Genomic DNA, 21,839 nt, shown 5'->3' on the forward strand with positions numbered 1-21,839 from the left:
CTATTAAATTTTTATTTCGCGCATGCTTCTTTCATTATTATGGAAATATAACCGTAACCAACGATTATCGTGAGTTACATACACCCGTGCGCGTAATTTCACGAAATGGTTTCGAGAGCCCTAACTCATCGAGCTGGCCAATTAACTGTTATAGTACTCGATTTGAAATTATTGGCTTCGAAATAATGATCAGCTCGGAACGATACTGCTCGGTGTTCTCGTACCAATAGATTGATAAGCTTGTATCGCCTCCGAGAATTTTCAATTAGCAACGCGGGCGATAAAACAGTTGATGACCCGCTTCCTGGAAATCGTCGTTTATAATTGCGCCAGTGACACGAGACGATTCTAATCAGACCAGTGAAACAGCTGCGCGTATATCGAACCGTATGGCATTCGCGTCACGAAATTAATTTCACCCTACATAAATAAATCATTTCAACAAACAAATTTATCTTGGTCTAAGAACGCAACTATGGAACTCGAGAATTCAGGAAAGATCAATTTAAACATCAAGATGACCTAGATCAAATTCAATTTTAAAAAACTTCAACGATATCGTTTTCCTTGTTTCTCCGTTTCCTTCCTCGAAACCCTCTTTTTATCATTTTTTTCTTGTTAAGATGCACGTTTCGTTTCGTTTCTTCGCGAATGGCGTCTTCCTTTACCTTCCACCGTGGCTCTACTATCGCGTCGAGGTCGCCAAATGTGGCGACGCATAAATTAATTAAAACCACTCTTCTGGGAGTTCACAAACCCCAATCAACCCAGGGATCGGGGTTCAATTTGAGAAACACTGTGCTATACAAGACTCCCTGATGAATCCCACTAATAGACACGGAACGAAATACAGGAATATTGTTTCTACTAAATATATAATAGTGCTCCTCCTAGATAAAAGCTTCGTTGCAATATAATAATAATTTCTAAAAGGGTGTGGTAATCGAAAAGCTGGTCCGCGATGTAGCCAATACGAAAACGTCGGAAGTTCAACTTGTACGCAACCATAACGTGACACTGTGCACAAAATGGTCTTGCAGCGAGGTAGTTAGGGCAGGATGTCGATAAACGGCGATGATAGATCATTTCGATGCGACTCGAAAATAAGAAAGGATACAGGTCGTGAAGTGTTTACGATATCGCAGAGTCGCTCCTAAGCGATTCTCGATATCTGATAAAATGTTCGGGGAAGCTGCACACAAAGCAACAGGCGCCGATGAACGCCATCTGTCGCGAATCCGCGGGTGAATTCCTCAAGTTAAACGTCTCGGAAAGGATTGCGGCGAAAGTTCGAAAAGTAAATCGTACGAGCCAAGTTAGGAAAATAAATAATTTCGTCGCGAGTTCTGGCAACACGCCGCTGAGATTCGCTATTGGTCGATTAAAAAATGGCGTATCAATAATCGTAATGACGATTAAAAGTTCCAACCAGGAAATAGGGCACACGGGTGAAAACGTGATTTTGTCGTGCAAATAGCGGCTTTAATTTAGCGACTCGAGCAAGCAAATAACAAACATGGCGACTATGATAATAGAAAGTTCTAGCACTTTTGTTGGAAAACTGTGAAAAGGAGTGGTCACTGAAAAGTATACCTCAAGAAGAGCCAACTTGTCTTGCGAGAACAACTTTGTGGTATATTCCAACTACATTTTACACGAAGGCTATATATAACTGCGGAATACTGCAATAAGCTAAAGTTGTGGAATTGGTTAGGATCTAACTCCGGCGAAAGAACAACGGAAACAAAACTTTTTACAATTATCGATCTCTGGACTACAACGTGTCTACGACGACCATAATACGAGCGTGGGAGAGCAGGGGTGAGGCTGGTAGCAAGGAATAACGGTCCCGACCATCGTGTAATCTCTGGAGGATTGGCAAACGTGATTAGCAATTGGAAACGATACGTAGTGGCGAGGCCTCGGGATTCATTGCCAGTCCGCATGCACACACTGTGGAAATAGGTCGCGTGCGTCGGAGGGGAAAAGTTTCCTTAACGAAAAGTCTGAACGGATGATTGCTGATACATCCTCGTGTTCCCGATCCATTCGTTGGATTGCAGGAAATGGACAGTTAGGATCGCGCAACGTGCCAGGATTCGCAAACGTTTCCTGTCCGTCTCGATCGCTCGATCCCGGGCTAGGTGTTAAATTTAGCAATCTTTCCTTCATGTTGAGTGCATGAATTAATAACCTTCGCGTGAAAGCAAATTTTAATGAAATTAGAACCGCAAGATACAGAACTTTTCTTGAGGTAAGGAGGTGGTCTGAGATACTCTCTCTCTATATAAAGGGTATCCAGCCACCTCTTGGAAAAATTTTAATTGAAGATTCTAGAGGCTAAAATAAGACGAAAATCAAGAATATCAATTTCTTGATTGAGGTTTCGTTAAAAAGTTATTACAAACTTTAATTAAAAAATTTCAAATCTTTCTGGAAAAATTATTTTCGGTTGCAGAGGTTAATTATGATCATTTTTGGTCAATAGACATACCCCAGAATTCCTACGTATTTTCGAGAAAAAAAATCGAGTAAGTGCTGAAATTTTTGGGCGAAATTAAAAAATTACAAATCGTTCTGGAAAAATTATCTTCGATTGCGGGGGTCAATTATAATCATTTTTGGTCAATAGACATATCCCCAAATTCCTACGCATTTTCGACAAAAAAAATCGAGTAGGTGCTGAAATTTTTGAGCGAAATTAAAAAATTACAAATCGTTCTGGAAAAATTATTTTCGATTGCGGGGGCCAATTATAATCATTTTTGGTCAATAGACATATCCCCAAATTCCTACGCATTTTCGACAAAAAAAATCGAGTAGGTGCTGAAATTTTTGAGCGAAATTAAAAAATTACAAATCGTTCTGGAAAAATTATTTTCGATTGCGGGGGCCAATTATAATAATTTTTGGTCAATAGACATATCCCCAAATTCCTACGCATTTTCGAGAAAAAAAATCGAGGAGGTGCTGAAATTTTTGGGCAAAATTAAAAAATTTCAAATCGTACTAGTAAAATTATTATAGAGACTTTGTTCTCCAAAAAATTGACTTTGAAAATTCATGGGATAGAGCACGACTTGGACGCAAGTAGAAATATCGATAAACGGTCAGACGTGCAAGTAGAAATATCGATAAATGATCAGACGCGTCCAATAAATCGTACGTATTTAATTGCACGCGTAATTTAATAATCTTTCTCCTCTCATAGAGAGGAACGACGTGTTGAGGAATGAAAGGAGAAATTCCGCAACAGATGCAGAAGGAAGGAAACGACTACAGGGAGCGAAAAGCGACGATGAATCTGCGAAATTTATCTCGCCGGCGAGGACTGAAAGCCCGGATTACGGAATGAATAAGTTTTTCAACGCTGAAGATGAGAAATGAAATCGTGGTGAAAATTAATTAGGGAGAGGAAGAAAGTTTCGACGGTGCCTGGAACTTTCGATTACGAGGCGACTGTAAAATTTCTGATTGCAAAATGGAGCGAGTGGAAAGTTCGTATCGAGTAAAAGTTGTCGGAAATAGCGGGGCACGCGTACAAGACCGTAACGTCGCGAATTGGAAGACGAAATGGAAAGATGAATACACTTTTCTGATGGCCGTAATCGAAAATGAAACTACAATCTCTTTCGTGGTAATGAATAATTGGTTCATTGGAACCGAGCAACGGTAGGAAATAAATATTTATGAATCGTGTCAACGCGATAAGCTGATATAGTTCTTCGAACGTTTAACTATGGCAATCCTAACTATAGCGATATGACCTTTCCTTTAACAGGAAATCTTCTCTTTAATGTCGAACCAGTTTCCTCGGAATTCTTTATTTCCCTTTTTTAGCGCATGAACAGAATAAACGATGTAACGATGACTTAACTGTATGGCGTATAATGTAACCGATTTGAAATGCAATAGAAATAGACTTTGTAAACTTTACTGGACCCATTTTATAAGACACATCCGTACAATCGCTATAGTTGAGCCTCAACGATAAAAATTGCTTCATTATTTATTAGATAGTGCATACAAAAATGGTTGTCCACGGTTTAAAACGTTGGAACGTTGAATTGAAGGTGATTAAAATATTTATCGCGTATACGAAACAAGTACAAAGCCTTATCGCAATTGGATTAATTCGTTACAATATCTGATCTCAACTCTATACTTTTCGATGGTGCCACGAATTTTACTTTCTAGCTCGAGTTCCCATTATCGCGGAGGATTATGAAGCGACATTCCCGGATATTACAGAGGTTCGTGGAAAGCAGATGTTTCGAAAGATAATCTGCTTGGAACGTGTCCAAAGTTAACTCCGGAACCGCGTTGGAATTGGATTGCGTGAATTTTGCAAACCCTGGTTAAAATCTGCTTGCTACTTTCCGGTTAAAATTTAAATTATTGCTACCACCACTTACGGGACTTTTGTCTAAGTTTTGCCATTAAAATTCATGCATGGTCGATGAATAAAAATTGCAATATCTGATAACGAACGTTGTAAAATTCTAGCCAAAGTTTTGGCGAACGATTCGCGGAATCGCTGTAACTTTTATCGGTTTCGCGATTAATTCGATGCTTCATAAATTGCACGAATTATAGGTGACTGTTGAATAAATTGATGAATTAATCGCCGTCCGACATTTCAACGGAGAGAAACGCATTTGAATGGTGGAAGTTTTAATGGCAGTAAACGGAACAGGAAATTTTGTATATGGAACAAGTTCGAGAATGAAAACGTTGTTACCGGGGCTGGAAGTTTGGCACGAACCGCGCCACTCGGAACAGTCATTATCGAAGACGTAAATCGTGCGAAATTTCGCAACGAAAATCCAAGAGATAATTATAAAGCAAAGCCTAAAACTCGCGCGAGTCTCGTAATTAGAAGCAGACGAAGACAAAGGAAAAGTCGATACAGAGGAGAACCAAAGCGTGGAGATTTATAATGAGCTTATATATATATATATGTTGAAATTTACATAAATATCCACGATCAAGCTGAGCATTTTGTAGACAAACTTCCCTGTTACTTCGTACAGAATAAACATTGGACTTTGTAGCAATTATGAAGCACAAGGTCATAGTACGCTTAAATTAATCTCAACAAGCCCCAAGTAAACTTTCAAGATCAAGAGTTTGAGACTCGGAGCTTACGAATCCACACCACCAACATCAAGAATCCGAGACCTCGCTGGAAACGCAAACATTCGAGATCGAGAACGAACATAATGTACCGATAGCTTGGTCAACTAGTTTTTCTCCGATTATTTAAATAAAAATTAGTCAGAATGTTGTTTCTACTATATCAGTACTAAAATTTTCTACGAACGTTCTCCTAACAATGCATAAACAGTGACAACCTTAGGAGCCACGACAATATTGAATTTTCCTTCTCGACGTACGATCGTCCTCTTCGCGATCGCGAGGGAAGCAACAAACGCAGAGGCAGTTTCGAAAGGAATATAAGTACGTCGAATTAACATTCGCGTCCGGTCGTAACGACAATCTGGTAATTGAAAAAATTGCAAGTTTCTTCCGGAAATTGCCGCATTGTCGACGATTAACGCGCGGCACGTGCTACTGCAGATTCCGACGACGAGGAGGAGGCCTTACAACGTAACCCTGAACTCCGGTACATCGATCTGCCGCAATGCAACGAGCTGGAACAGCTCGCATGAAGCCTCCGTCGATGGAAAGAATGATAGATTAACGCGTTCACTGCCAAACCAATACCCTTGAAATTTCCCGCGAGCCAAAGAATTTTGTTCTCGCTGAAATTACGTGGCCCGGAATTTCCCGTGACAAAGCAAACGCGTGTCGAACTAATAAGAATGTCACGGTTTAACTAATAGGAAAGGATAGAATGTAAAATCAAAATTGTGGGAAGTTTTACTCTGGGGGATAATCGGCTTGAACATTCTTTCGTTTGTAAGGATGGTCGAAAACGGGATAGGGCAGAAAGCGTATACAAAAATGCGAAGAGCTACTGAGGACGGTTATCTTTTATTTCAACTGCCCCTTGCCGCGGGCCTAGCTCGACTGCCTCCTCTCTCCTCAATTTGGAAAAACGGGACCCACCGCTAGGGTGGGCCATGTGCAATCCGACTGGGCGCTTTCCCTAACCTTGGCGACTACGGGTCTCGCTCGGGCTAAGTGCCATAAACCAACGGTCAGGGAGGTCCTTGGTGCCGTACGCACTCTTGTGGCTTACACGTTTAATTAGAAAATATTATTTTAAATTGCTGTTGCAATTACTATTACAAGTTTGTTATTTAAGAAGATGGGGAATAGGGAATAGATGCGTTAAAAAAAATCTCTTTAACGTGATACTACGAAATAAAAATTCATCTTCGAACGATTGAAATAACCCTTTCTGAGCAGAATTCTGCCAATCCCAATAGACCTGGGTTTCTTGCGCTTCTTTCCCTCTTCTGAGCAACTATGGCAAAGTTGTTTAAAGTTCTATATATTACCCCCGGTGTACTCTACTAGGTTTTAATGGGATCGTTCTTTAAAATGCAGGTTAAATTCAATTCTTGAGAAAAGTTGCGGGGAAACGGTTCTTCTTGGGGATTGGTCTTAGAGTGCATGTTCTCGGGGAGTAATACCTTCCTGCGGAATTACTTTTTAAATTGTACACGCTTTTGACAGTGCATTAACGTTGCTTAAACATCGTTCGATGATTTAGCAATGTTTGGCGGGGACAGAGAATGTTTGAACGTTGTAAACGCGAGACGTTTACTTCTTTGATTCGGAAACAGCATGGAAACGATCGTTTAACGCGGCATCAACGACTACCTAACAAAAAGAATTTGTTCGGTTAATTGCTGCAACGAGGGTAACTGGTGGAACAGACGCATGGGTGGGAAACACAATAGAATTGTAATTCCGGCAGACAGAATTAATTAATAGCGTTCCTGCGACGAGGAGAGAAGCGAAAAGGTAGCGCAACGCTCGTTTTAAAAGACTGGACAAATGTGAATTATCCGCACGGTCCGACGCCTCCGCGTATCCCATCGTTCGTGAAACGAGGATAATCGCGAGAACTTGGTATGATTAATCGGAAACGGTTGACGCGCGATGACAGAACGACGAGGAGGTCCGGACGCAATTTTAATCCCGATACCGGGGATGAAGACGAACGAATTGGCCGACGAGGATCTGAAATTTAATTTTTAGTTTGTTGTCTCGTTGAGGTATCGATGACGTTTCAATTTTACTGTTACGTCGATGGAATCGCGATTAATACCTCAACAGGATGCTTGGGACTTTGATACGTATCGGTACTAACGAGTGTGCCATTGAATTGGTTTCTATCGCTAATGCCTCGAATAGATGATAGCTACAAACACACGCCGGTATCGATGCATCGAGTAATCCGATGAAACTAGCTGCTGCATTGCTGACGAAACGTCGGATCGGTTCTCCAACAGATCGCGGCTTATGGTCCCCGAATGCCTGGAGCAGCATCGACTGGAAGAACCCGGAGCCTCCAGTATCTCAATTTTAATCCTGTATCTGCGTCGGATCTCGTCGTGGAATTTCGTATTCGTTTCGAGAGGCGACGAATGAAAAGGATTCCCTGGAGACGCCCCACAGCGAGAAGAGAACCGAGGAACGAAACGTCCGACCAGAGAAAGCTGAGAATTTCTTGGAGAAATTCAAAAAATTTCAAATTCGATCAGATGAAAATCAACGTATTTGGAATACCGATTTATTTAATGATTTTAAAAAATTATAAGGAAAGGGTTTGATATTTCGTGAGAGTGAAGAGTGTTTAAACCTAAAAGTAATTCGAGCAATTAGCTGGTTCGTATCGCTTTGAATCGTACCTTGAAGAGCACTAGAAAATGTACAGAAGAGAAATGAAAATTGGAGAATTGTCTCGGAGCGCGGTAGTACGATTCAAGTGTAAGGGCACCCTTTCAAAGCAACCCCAAAATCCACGCCTCAATTAGAACCAGCCCAACGCGGTCTTCTGTGAACTTCTATCCCGACCGCTGGGTTAACAAGGTTCCATGGTTTTCGTTCTTGAAAAACCGGTTCGAAAACCGGGTCAAGTACGAATTTACGCGTCTGACCGCATACGCGCCTCCTCCACTGCGAGACTAAATTTAAGAGAGTATTCTGGTCTGGATGGTGCATTTTTAAGGGGCCTTTCTACCTTGTGGGATTAAAAAAATCGATATTTTTTTTTTTGCATTTTCCTTTAGTATGTAGTCTCGAAAATATGTCTACCAAATATTAAATTGAAATTTGAAAAACTAACGAAGTTATAGCCTGTTGAAATGTACCGCGTGCAGGTATAACAACTGGACGTGAAACTTTAAAGCTGTTTTTCTCGAAACTACTAACTCTTTTTTACTAACAAGATACAGAGTACTTATAAGAATGAATGTATTACCGTATTAATTAACGTAAAGCTCTTATAATAATTCAGAATGATTAGAACATTCGTATTTAACCCGCGACCCTACAGACTTTTTTATGCGCGGCTCTGAAATACTCGCGCTCAGTATCAATATATTTATAAGAAATTATACATAAATATAATTAAATGTAAGAACACATATCTCTTGCATATAGATAGGATAGATAATTATTTAGCTGCCTTGTCCAAGGAATTTACAGATTTCAGGATTCAAGGGGTAGGACCACTGTAAAAACCTGAAATAAAGCGTTTTCTTTTATTTTTTTGGATGGATGGAAAAATAAGTGGATAATGATATTCAAGAATGTTATTAACCATGTCGTTAAGTGTTATAAAAAGAAAATATTTATTAAAAAATAATGCAATATGACGACGCTGGAGCCATTCTCGCGAGGCGTGTTCTGAATTTCATTGTGTCTGAATTGGCGCAAAAAAACAAAAAATTTTCTCTTAATCTACATGAGTATAGCTAAAGACATATGTAGGGGATGTTGGATAAGTTAATTTTAACGTTATTTATTGACAAATGATTGTCCCATTTTTGTACAAAATTGAACTTTCTACTTCAAATGCTCGCCAATCGCTCAAAAATTAATGTTTCAAAAATCCCCTACGTATTTCTCTGGCTATACTCATGTAGATTAAGGGGCCTTTCTACCTTGTGGGATTAAAAAAATCGATATTTTTTTTTTTGCATTTTCCTTTAGTATGTAGTCTCGAAAATATGTCTACCAAATATTAAATTGAAATTTGAAAAACTAACGAAGTTATAGCCTGTTGAAATGTACCGCGTGCAGGTATAACAACTGGACGTGAAACTTTAAAGCTGTTTTTCTCGAAACTACATTTTTCGGCACTGCGTGCGTGATAACTAAAAAACTATTCAAGATATCAACATCAAATTTATACAGTATCTTCAGAACTGGTCTCCCTATAGCATGAACTAGGATAATTGCGATATATGCAATACTTTTTCTTTTATTAACAAAAGAGCAACCAAATATATGAAAATATTCAGTATTTTTTCGTAAAATAGCTGCCATTTTGCCATTTTTTGTTTTTTTGAAAAGATCCTAGTTCATGCTATAACCACACTCATCTATATTAAGAATATCGTTGGTTTTAGGATTTCGAATAACTTGTTCGCAAGATATCACGTACGCAGTCGGGTGCCGTTCGTAAAAACTGTTGTTTGATGATCAACAAAAACAGCGTAATCAATAGACATTATGCGTTGCAAAAATTCGTAAATATAGCTAAATATATAATAAATGTATCTACAAAATCCGGAATTAATCGCTCTTTAATAACCCGCAAAAAAAAATCACAAAGAAACACGTATTTTTCATGCCTACAAGGTAGAATGGCCCCTTAAGTCGTTTTCGAGAATTTTTTGCGGGAAAACTGTAAGACTTTTCTTACATAATTTTTGGTACACGTATTCAGTACTATTTTATGTATACATATTATTTTTTTCAACTGAAGATAATGAGAATTACGCACGGTACGTTTGATTGAGTATGGGTGTACGAAAACAAAGTAGTATAATAAAAAATACAAAATCTTGATTAATTTAAATATGACTGTCGTATAAACCATATCAATAACACAAAGCGAAAAAAAGCTGAAATTTTGAAATTTAATTCCCACGCTACATTTTCTTTCGTCATACGTCATTTTTAATCCCCCGTAAGCACAGTGGATATTTCATTATTAAAATGAAACGTGAAACGTGAAAACGTGCTCCTCGAAAAATACACCGGTCCAATAATCTATATATATAAAAATAAGTTGTCCTATGTTCGTGATTCTATAACTCGAGAACCACTCAACCGATTTTCAAACGAGTACATGCGTTGGAAAGGTCTACTTTCACTGATGGTTTATAAAAAAAAAACATCGAAAAATTTCTACGAATATGCGTTATACGCGCACTTTTATGATGGTGTGTTTTCCCTATATAAAATGTATTTTTTTTCTTATGCGAATTACATTTTGTCGGTATAAGGCTCTGCTTCCTCGCGTCATTTGACTTATTTAATTTCTGTGTGTTTATTGATTGTCATTTCAGTTTACAGTGCGAGCATTGACATTTGTAATCTTTCACTTATTTTCACATTTCTAATCTTTCATTGACATTTTGTATGTTATTGTATTGTCCAGCAACGCGGGCAGGGTTACTCTAGTAGACTATATATCTGTTGACTTCTGAATGATAATCGACGTTTGAGAATCGTATTTGACAAGTAATTTCAATATCTATTCGATGCTTCAACATAATTCTCGATAATTGGCATATGTCGATATCAACGAATGTATCGTCGGATCCATCCTATTATTAGTCCGAGTGTATCGCGTTGCTCCAACTGACGAATGAAAATAAATGATCGCTAACAATAGCATGATTGATTAAATCTAGATTCACGGAAATGTACAGCTAAAAAAGGGAAAACGGTTAACAGATTTTAGACAGTATCAAAGCTACTCTCGTTTCAGGACAGTACTTTTACGGTGTGCCTGGCGTGTGTGTTTTATATATCACCGCCGTAATATAATCGGGTCAACGCGTGATAATGCCGTGAAAAACGACGGAAAAATAGCGAAAGGTTTCGACGGCGGAATATCAATGCTCTACGCCAGTCAAAGGTAAAAGGTATGAAACCGAGCGCTTGTTAAAATGCAAAATATCTACGCGTGTGACGAAAAAGGGGACACAGATGCCTGGAAAACGACTCTTTGGTCGCGAAATATTAACGAGAACAGTAATCCAGAGCTTACGCTTAAGCTTAAACTCGAAAGTTGCTCTCTCAATCTCGCGCCCGGTTATCTGATCTAACCAGCCTAAAAGATCTAATCGGAGACTTAGCACACATAACCGAGACTCGAGTAAGACCTAGACACACGAGATTGATTCTTCCAGTGCTTTAGAACTCTATCAAGACTGCTTGTCGGAAAGTTTGACGCCTGAAACAGGTCACCTGAACAATTTTCGAACGACAGAGAAACGAACTCGATTATTTGAAATCTCCTATCGTTATCGCGCCTTCCTCGGTTGCCCCTCTGTGACCTTTGATATATTCATGGACAATTGGATCGTTTAACTATGGACAACTTTTTCCTCGTCATCGGTGGGGAACGTCGCGCTACCCTTGGGAATCTGCGAAAGTTACAAACAACCGGCGAAACGAGCGTGGAATAAAAGTTTCGTTGGATCCAACGTGAAACGCGCGAACTTTGGACGCGCCCTCGACAATTTTATCCGCCTGTTTCTCCTGTTCTTTTAATGAAAATGCAACGAGTCCTCGAACGCGAAGTTCCGGAAAGGGAGGATTATCAAAGTCCGCCGTGGGGTTGATTCTTCGAAGTCGTTAACCCTTTCCACTTATAATTAAATTTACACTAAACTTAAAGTATCAAGCATTGCAAATTTAGTTTTCTCAGATCCTCGCTGTAACTTTCGATCGAAATTTTGCCGAAACTAATTGGACGTCTAGGAAACTTCTCTAATTGGGTGCGGGCGGTGCAGCAATGGCATAGAAACTCTCGAAAGGATCCTGTAACGATGTAATAAAAAAAAAGAACGGATACAGTGAGGTTCTATTTTGATTAAAAATCTGCCCGTCAATCGAGCTAAACCGCAGAAAATATTATTGGAGGTTATCGTTGCGTGCACCAGACCGCTTTTATCGTGTCTCCAGCGATTGTAGCTGGCCGCGAGCGACGCTTCGCGATCGTTTCGAACGGGCCCTTCGTGTTTACGACGAGTAGCTTAATTCTGTTTGATCGATTCATCATGGAACTCACGAGAGCCTCCGATGCTTTGAAGTCGCTTGATGTCACTGTCGAGCATTACTTAAAACGGGACATCGAACACAAGCCTAATTAAACAAATTCTTTAACTGGATGAGAGGGTCCAGGCTTAATTGGAGATTCGATGCAAAGTATAAGTCTAACGACGCAGTCGTACTTATACAGTTAAAGAGGAAAAGACGAAAGAGTTTATGCCTCATTTATTATACGATAACATAATAATAATAACCCTGTTATTGTACAATCCAAAACATCAAGATTTGATAAAATAACCATGTTTTATGTACGAGTTCCAGAAATCTTGGATCTCTCTGTCAAAGAGCATTCTTTGAAACAAGAAAGCAAATAAATGGCGACTGAAAATGACAAACCAACAACATCCAGAGTTATCGAGGATACGTCGAACTTAAAGCCAAGGAAATGCAGGTCCTTTGTCAAGAATGACCGACGACAGTGTTCTTTGTACACAGACTCTGCCCACTGTCGAGGGCAACTATTTCTCCGTTACGTTTTCTGTCTCGTTACGCTCAAAGAATGGATTAACACTAGAACTAATTATAATTATATTAGAAATAAGTGTTTATTTATTCTTTTATAGAAAATCACGGTAAATTTTCAGAAATGCAGTCGAGTATATATTATTTACAATTTTTATTAGAAATTAATCACATTTTGACCGCTTTGGCAGTTCTAGTTTTAATACTTAGTCTTCGTGCCGGAAAACAAATCGAAACGAGCAACGAGTCACACATTTTCGCGAAAAGTATCGCTGACGTGAACTGTACAAGTCGTAAACTTCGTTCCTGGTTCAGCGAACAGTCTACCGAAGGAGAACAGCAGTTTCGCGTCGTTTTACCAACCGATATAAATCATGCTCGGCGGCTATTACACGGTGTGAAAGGATATTACGAGATAGCAGAGGGGATAATGCAACGGAGCTTGAAAGTTTTCCTGAAAACGGATAATGGGAAGAAGCGTCAGAGATTATACGGCGTGGTAGAGGCAGAGCTTCTTTCTAGAATGGAATGCCCCTAAAGGGCCGCGGCGTCGATGCACCCAAAATGTTAACAAACTATATTCCACCATTTTGAATAAGCGACAATTTTCTTAAAGAAATTTCAATCGACACGTTTTTTGGAATGGTAAGAATGAGGAAAATTCGGAGATCTGGTAACACGTGATGTTTGAAATGTTAAAAATGTGATAGTTTGCAACGAGGACGCCTCGAGCAAAATCCAGAGAAACACACGGTGGATGAAATTTACGCGGCGCAAGCAAGTTTTATCGTCCAATCTTGTCGTCGATAAATATACACTTTAGAGGGTACGATGTGTACCGACTGGAAACAATAACCCGACGGATAGCAAAAGCAATCTTCGTGCCTATACGGCTCCGAACGTGCGCGTTTCGAGGCGAAACGATTCCTCCTGGAGGTTCGTGTTTTCGACGTGAACGTTATTTTCTCGCGACAGCTCGCGAAAGGACAACTTACCCTGTAATTTTAAATATTTCTTCGCGGACGTCTCGCAATTTTCAACAACTTCGACCACCTCCCTAACCCGGGGGTTAGTTTTAATCAAGAGCCTTCGCGAGGCTTCGAATTAATTTCACTTCGAGTTTGCAAGTTTTTTCTTATCGTGAACTTTCATCACGCTCGCTCTACGCCGGAATATTTTCATATATGGCGTCGTATAAAATTCACCGACCTCGGGGATAACAATTCCGCGGAATAAAGCCGTGGATGTTTTACAGAGAAACTTCGCGGATGTTCTACGAAACGTAACGACGAATAACAGGAAGCCCTCCAAATGCCCATCCTTGCTCGAATTTAATATTATACAGCGAGGAGCGTAATAAGAAACTTCTATCCTGAGATCTGATGAAGGTATAGAGTACAGGCTAACGAAAAGAGGCTTTTCGCGCGACAATGGCACGGATAAGCCGCTTCTTCGAGGAAAGTTGACCCACGTACCGGACCATTCTCTAAGTTTCAGTTTTTATTCGACAAGTTTTGGGTTAAGGACTTTCGTTTTCTCTTTGTACCGGGGAACCTTGGAGACGCTGTTCCCTATTATTTTATCCAATTAAGAATCCCTTTTCATCCCTCGAGGATGAAACCGAGTTTTTAATCTCGTTCCTTGGTTCTCGTCCACCGACTGAGAAACACGCTTTCCAGCTCGCGATCAGAATTGGTCGAAACGTAATCTGACTTAATCGCGATACGACGGCGCGTAATCGCACAGTGATTACCGTTCAGCTGCGGTGTAATTACAATTGTGAATCCTCAACGCGTCGACTGGCGGAATTAAACATAACGCTTTAAAATTTGTTTCCTTCGAGGTCTCGACTCGGGAATCTGTTCAAGAAGTCGCTACATTTTCCCCGGCTCTGGCGGCGAAACGGAAGACACAAAGGAACAAGGAGAACGGAGACGGAGACGGAAACGACGAAAGACTCACCTGGCCTGTTTTACTCCGCGGTCGAGACGAACGGGTTCCTCTTCCCTTCCACAGCACAAAGAATCACAGTTCGCGGTGAAACGGTACTACGTAAACTAATCCCGAGCGGTCATCGGGGTGTACTCCCTGATACCCCGTTCGTCGCACTAGGTATCCCCGTCGCAGATCTGGTGAACACGACGACGACGATGCTCCTCCGGAACGGATGCACTGTCGCGTTCCCTGGTCGCTACGCGCGTGATACACCTACGCGTCTCTCTCTACGTGCGTCTGTGTGTACCATACGTGTTCGCGCACACCAGTCCGTAAAAAGTTTCAGCCGTACGCGTACGAATCCTCAATTAGATTTGCACGACATCCCCGCGCCGTTCGCCCCCGTCGCTCTTTTCCTCTTCCTCTTCGAGTCTCCGGGAGAAGTCCTCTTCGTTCCAACGGAGACTCCAGGGAATTCCCCCGACGCGTTATAGGCTATTCTACTCTTTCAACCAGCTTCTAGCTGCCCACCTCTGGTCGCTGCTGGGGTGGTTGCACCTTTTTTCGGCTGAGATATGTTTCGTTGACGGCGACCGGAGACGGGTTCCCCGAGGTCGATCGGCCGCGTTTCCACCGACGACTGGTCGAGACGGACGGTTCTATCGTCGTCCACCCTCCTCGCCGCGGCGACGATCCACCTTTGTCGGTCGCACACAGCTTTTTCGTTCGTTCACCGCGACGCGTAAACGCCGAGGGGCTCTTTTCTCGGCCCTGGGTCCTTCTAAACTAACGAAAATTCCGGCACGCGCGACTCTCTCTCTCTCTCTCTCTCTCTCCCTCTCTTTCTCTCTCTCTCGTTCTCTCGCTCTCTCGCTCTTACGACACACACGGCTCCCGGTGCTGCTGACCAGAGTCACATTTTAGTGCGACACACACGGGTGCCGTGGGGTTACGCTCGCTCGCCTATCCCTACTTCTCTGTCCGCCTCGGCCGCGATCGTCCCTATTCCGAGGGTTCATCCCCGCCAACGCTCGATCCCCACCTAGACGGTTGCTCCCCCACCTCTAGCGACGGTGCTACCTGGTCGGACGACGGCGATGGGATCGAACGTACGAAATTTGTGCAAACATAAAAACTACCCCCTCTCCCCCTATCACGAACTTGATTGGGACCTTTTTGGACCCCTCGATGCTCACATTTTACAGCCCAATAAGCCGAATTTCGGTTTCCTCTGTTGCATTTATTTCCCAAGTAACACGTGTTTTTTTTTTTTAATTACAATGTTGTATCTATGGCTTGCTTTATAGAGGAAAGAGAAGGAATGAAGGGGGAACGATCCTGGGTCTTCTGGTAATCTTATCAGTAGACTACGGATACTTATGCACTTATGGAAAATTTTAATTCTCAAAAAATTACAGAATAGGGGTCGATCATTAAAGTATTCATTAAATAGCCTCTCGTTTACATGGCTGTCACGCAACCTGGTGTTTTGAAGTCGAGTATACCCAGAGCAACCCAATAGAAACCGTGCGTATTAAAGAAAAGACACTTATTAACAGTAGAACTACCAAAGCAGATAAAATGACTGATTCGTAATTAATAATATTTACTCGACTGAATTTTTGAAATTCTACCGTAATTTTGTATAAGGCAATACACTTATTTCCATTGCATTATACATTTCTTCACGTATTTATTATTTTACTTTCCTTGGTACAAATAAATGTTAATATGCAAAAATATAAGAAATACTTCAAGTAAGTTACAAATTTATACATTTACGAAGCTCCCATTACATCGATTCTATTGATAAAAGTATGAATTTGCATGAAGCTCCACAGTTTACTTATCAGTAAGGCAATCCTGTCAGGTCTTGAAAGATCCTAGATGCTTGGAAATTTGATAATTTCTAGTTGTCGATCGTGTACTTGTGAGAGATCTACAGGTTGAGCGTAGCCCTCTGGTGGCGAGCGCGGCAAGTGTCGCCACATATCTATAAACGAAGCAGCATGCACGATTCGAGGAGCCTGGTGTTTGGTCAATTCCATCGCTATCGCTCCCCGAAGCATCCCCCACACAGGGTGGTACGTCGCTGATGCTGTGCCACGCTTCCCCTTCCGAGGCCAACAAAACGCGGGGGTGTACGATCTCCGGGGGTGCCCGGTTCCCCGAGAATATTCTGTCCTGTGTCGGTGGTATCAAACAAAAGACACCGAACCTATTGTCGGACTTTTCCGTTCTTACGTAAGCGCAAAATCCTCCGGGATTACCGCTTTGCTTTTGTTATTATTTAAACCCGTAAACCTGCCTGTTATTTAATATTTCAAAGTTAACCGACGTATTATAACATTTATGCAAACGAGAACTAATTCGCCGACAAATCGCCGACCGAGCACGGTTGATAATACATCATCCACGGATCCAAAGTTTCTTGGAAGAGAATCCAACGTAAGACCCACCGGTTGCGATGATCGATCATGCGTTTAGCCACGAACTTGTCGTCCTCCGACTCTTCCTGAGGAATACCGTCGAGAAGAAAATTCGCTCCGTCCGACAGCTAGTATATCGCTAACGAATGTTCGTATTGTAGTCCACTCTAATCTGATCGCGAATTTAATCCCGCTAGAATACCCCGTCCCGTACGATTATCGATCCCCTAAACTTCTGCAATTCCTTCGAACTGCTAAATTATTTAAGCAGAATTCCTCAGCCAACCGCCCCGGAGATACGCGTCGCTCGCGAGATCAAAGAATCGCTCGAGGCGCTATTTCCAGAGGATACGCACTCGCACAATGATTGGTGGGTCTTTATGGACCCAGATAACATTTGCTTTTCAGTCATTCTTCCCCCTATTTTCTGAAACATCTATTCGTTATGCAATCTGTGACTGGTTATATTTCACTGATATTTTAAGAGCAAGGATCTAACAAATATTCTTTTAATAAAACTAAAACATATTTAGCTGAAAATTGGGATCATTGTGTCTTCCAACGAGTGGATAAAACAAATATTCTATTTTCTAAAACATTTCTAGTTATGCAATCTGTGACTGTTTATACTTCATTGATATTTTAAGAGGGTTCAATAAAATATATTCTTTTAATAAAACTCAAAAATATTTAAGACAAAATCATTGTGTCTCCTAGTGCGTGGGTAGAACAAATATTCCACATTATTATAGGGTAAAAGTCTAAATATACAAGTATTACAAAATGTAAGATACGGGTCTAGAAAGATCCAGCAATCACAGGTCGAGTACTATTAACTTAAAAAATATTTTCAGAATAAATAAGTTTGCAAGATTCGTTAATTTTACTAATCCAATTTGTAGACTTTAATATTACGAGTGGCCATGTTACTCTTACCCTATAATATTTATTATTAGACTGCGGATGTTTATGCATTTATGGGAAATTTTAATCCTCAAAAAACTACAGAATGCATTTAATATGCAAAAATACAAGAAATACTTAAAGTAAGATGCGAATTATTATATTTAGGGGTTGAGGCAGCCCTCTGTGAAGCTTCCGTTTCATTAATTCTATTAATAAAAATGTGAATTTGCATAAAGATCCGAAGTCTATTTATTATATAAAGTTTCTACGGAGCCTATTGAAGTTATAGTTGTTTCTGGCCCTGATTTGGAACCCCTAAAAATGATACAGTCCTGACTGTTACCCCTACAACGAGGACAGATTATCCCCTCTGGGCGAACCACCCCTGCCGCATCGTGGCTTCGAAACCACCCCCGGCTGAACGTTGTACGCAGACGTGGTATCTAGATACGCGTCTATCTAGACCGTGTCTGCCTTTCCGGCCTGGTTGAATGGACAGGACTTGTTTTGATTCGGCCCGTAAGCCAGGAAGCCGCGAACTCCAGAACACCGAGGCGATACGAGCTTGCCACAATGGCGCTAGAACGAGCCCACGGACGTTTCAGATGATTTCAGACGATTAAACGGCGGAAGAGGAACAACGACAACCAAGACCATTGCCTGGCTCCTGAACGAATTAACTGGAACCGTCAACTTCCACAACGGAAGGCCGGGCTTCCTCTTTTCGTCGCGATTGAAAGGACGATACGTCAAATCACTGCGCTCCACTTTTCAATACGATCGAGATACACGTGACAATTCCCAGTATCGGGTCGTAGCCTTTCGATTAGCCCCTGGTAATTGTCGTTTCGAACGAGGAAATCTATCTTTACCTATCTCGAGACGTTACGTCGAACTCTCGATTCGACACTTGACTCTGAACATGGCATTGAAACTGAAAACAGTGTGATCTACTCTTTCGTACGATGGTGGCACGGTCACGATTCCAATAAATATTGCGGTTTCCGGAAGCTGTTGCAACATTGGCAACCTCTGGCCATCCACGAAACAGATGTTTTATTGCCTCTTTTGTTGCGTCGACGTGATCGCGATTCATTCCTCGTAATACCAGTCTCTTCTTACATTTTTATTTACGGAAAACAATTTCATTTCGTACGAATGGGAATTCATGTTGGAGGAAAGATGGAACGTCTATTGAAGATTTGTAATTTGCCAAGTATACGTTGAAGAATGGCTGAGGATTGCGAGGAGGAGGGTCGTTGATTCGACCGAACCGCGTAAAGAAGCGTTCCCTGTCGATCGATAGTTCTCTCAGTGACAATTATAGTAAATGCGTTGAATTATTCGGCCCCGGAGGCCTCCGAGTTAAGCAACCCCGAAAACTATGAGGGCCAAACATAACCGACCCGTCCGATTCTGGCTTTCACCCCCCCAGCGTATCGTTCCCGGCAGTGCTGTAGTCGTAAAGGAAACAAGGGGATGAAAAACCGAAGGGAGAACGGAGAATCTTGGCCGATAAGAGGCTACGGGGCCGTAAAAACAAGGGTCGTTGCAGTTTAGCGGTCGCCATAATTCAGCCCTCCTGGAACCGGACGCCTCATTGAGCAAATACAGCGACGCGCAAAAGCTCGAAAACAAAACAATTCGGGTTCAAATTCTAGTCAATTCTTCCGCTGTTATATTAGAGCTTAAAATAATCAAAAATTTTATTTAATTTCTGTTCTCTCGTTGTTAGAAATCCATTAAAAATCGCGAGTTTAAGGAGGGTGAAGCACAGCCACGGAAACAGTAAAGAACGTCTACGAAAACAAATATAACGAGACACGAGGGGGATGATTTATTACGAACTTTAACCGCCAGACCGGACCATTCATTCGGAAGTTTATTTATCAACGATTGTTCGACGATAAATCGTGTAAACTTGGTAAATAGAAAAGGGGTATTCCATCGGGAGAATGCTCGACCGACACTGTAGATGGTTCTATCGTTGGCGAGCCAGTTGATTCAAGGTGCGCGAACGTGCACCCTTAACTACGGTCCTGGTTCCAACCCACCTTGATCGTAACCCCCCTATATTCGCCCCTCTTTTCGGTCTGTCCTCCCACCCAGCGTGGAAAGGATTCTCCTATTGACGTTCCACCCTCTCGGTGGCTATCCCTGCACCCCTCTGCGTCGTCCTTTCCAGCACACCCACGCGTACTACCCTCTTGCGTGCCATAGCCACGTTCTGACGTAACGTTGTTACGTCAGGACAGCACCATACGCCGGCGCACGTAAAATCCTTGGATGAACCTGCTAGCCACGGTCCTCTGGAATCTAAAGTTAGGTTTACACACCTGGAATTCGTACGATGCTCCAGAGTCTTCGAACGTCGGAAACTCTCTGCCCCATGTTGTGGTCTTCGTTAGTCTCCTCTTGCGAGGAAACCTATCCCAACAGCAACCCTTCCTTTCTGATGAACATTTAGACAGCAGCGGTGTCTGAAACACTAAAGATAACAATAATATGAGTCGCTGTAGCAAACTTCTGTAAGCCTGACACGCTTCCTTAACACTGTGAACATCCACCAAATGCAAATACTGATTAATAAAAATGCAGAGTTATCGGGTAAGAGCGATAGAAGTTTCAATTCTCGCAGCCGCCATATTTCTTATTTACTTGTTCGAGTGACATTTCATCGACGCGTTGAAATTATAACGAATTATAAAAGTTTAAGCATCGTATAGAAAGGTAAAAAAAGGATCAAATAAAAAGCACTAGAAATACAATGATTTTGATATTTTAGTAATATTGTGACGCTGCTTTAATGCAGGTAGGATCTCGGAGAATTTCGTAGGATAGAAAATGGCAAAAAGGAGCCTTCTAGTGGACTCATCAGTAAGGCCCTGCCTTAGACGACTGGGATATTACAAAGTCGGTCGAGGATTGTATATACAGGGTGTTCGGCCACCTCTAGCAAAAATTTTAATGAGCGATAGTAGAGGCCAAAATAAGACAAAAATCAAGAATACTAATTTGTTGGTGGAAGCTTCGTTAAAAAGTTATTAACGTTTAAAGTGCCGCTCTTACTGAATTTTTTTCTCGAAAATGCGCAAGATTTCGGGGGTATGTCTATTCACCAAAAATGACTGTAATTGAACCCTACAACCGAAAATAATTTTTCCACAACGATTTGCAATTTTTTAATTTTCTCGAATAATTTCACACCTTCTCTATTTTTTTTCTCGAAAGTGGGCACGATTTCGTGGGTATGTCTAATGACAAAAACTGATTGTAATTGACCCCCGCAACCGAAAATAATTTTTCCACAACGATTTGCAATTTTTTTTCTCCGTTGAAAAATTTAGACACCTAATTGGATTTTCAGTAAGGAATTTTTTTCTCGAAAGTGCGTACGATTTCGGAGGTATGTGTAATGATAAAAAATGATTGTAATTGATCCCCGCAACCGAAAATAATTTTTTTAGAACGATTTGAAAAATTTTTTTTCGCCGAAAAATTTCACCACCTACTCGATTTTTTTTCTCGAAAGTAGATAGGATTTCGGAGGTATGTGTACTCACCAAAAATGATTGTAGTTGACCCCCGCAACCGAAAATAATTTTTCCAGAACGATTTGAAATTTTTGAATTTAATTGTTAATAACTTTTTAACATAGCTTCCATCAACAAATTAGTATTCTTGATTTTCGTCTTATTTTGGCCTCTACTATCGCTCATTAAAATTTTTGCTAGAGGTGGCCGAACACCCTGTATAGCAATTGAGGGGTCGGTCGAGCGCTTGTGAGAGCGCGACCCCTCTGGTGGCGAGCATGGGAGGCAACGCCACAATATAAAT

General features: G+C 41.2%; 1 protein-coding gene across 1 annotated transcript in view; it reads right to left on the reverse strand.

Annotated features, from left to right (window-relative positions):
* The window catches only part of LOC122402386 (cationic amino acid transporter 2), a 63,987-nt gene extending 48,373 nt beyond the window's left edge, over nucleotides 1-15,614 (reverse strand). The window contains exon 1 of the mRNA XM_043405119.1: nucleotides 14,695-15,614. The gene's annotated coding sequence lies outside the window, so the exon portion shown is untranslated. The remainder of the gene's footprint in view (nucleotides 1-14,694) is intronic.
* Between the last annotated feature and the right edge of the window lie 6,225 nt (nucleotides 15,615-21,839).

This window comes from Colletes gigas, unplaced genomic scaffold, assembly GCF_013123115.1.
Source record: "Colletes gigas isolate AHSC1104 unplaced genomic scaffold, ASM1312311v1 Colletes_gigas_Sc00035, whole genome shotgun sequence".
NCBI lineage: Eukaryota > Metazoa > Arthropoda > Insecta > Hymenoptera > Colletidae > Colletes > Colletes gigas.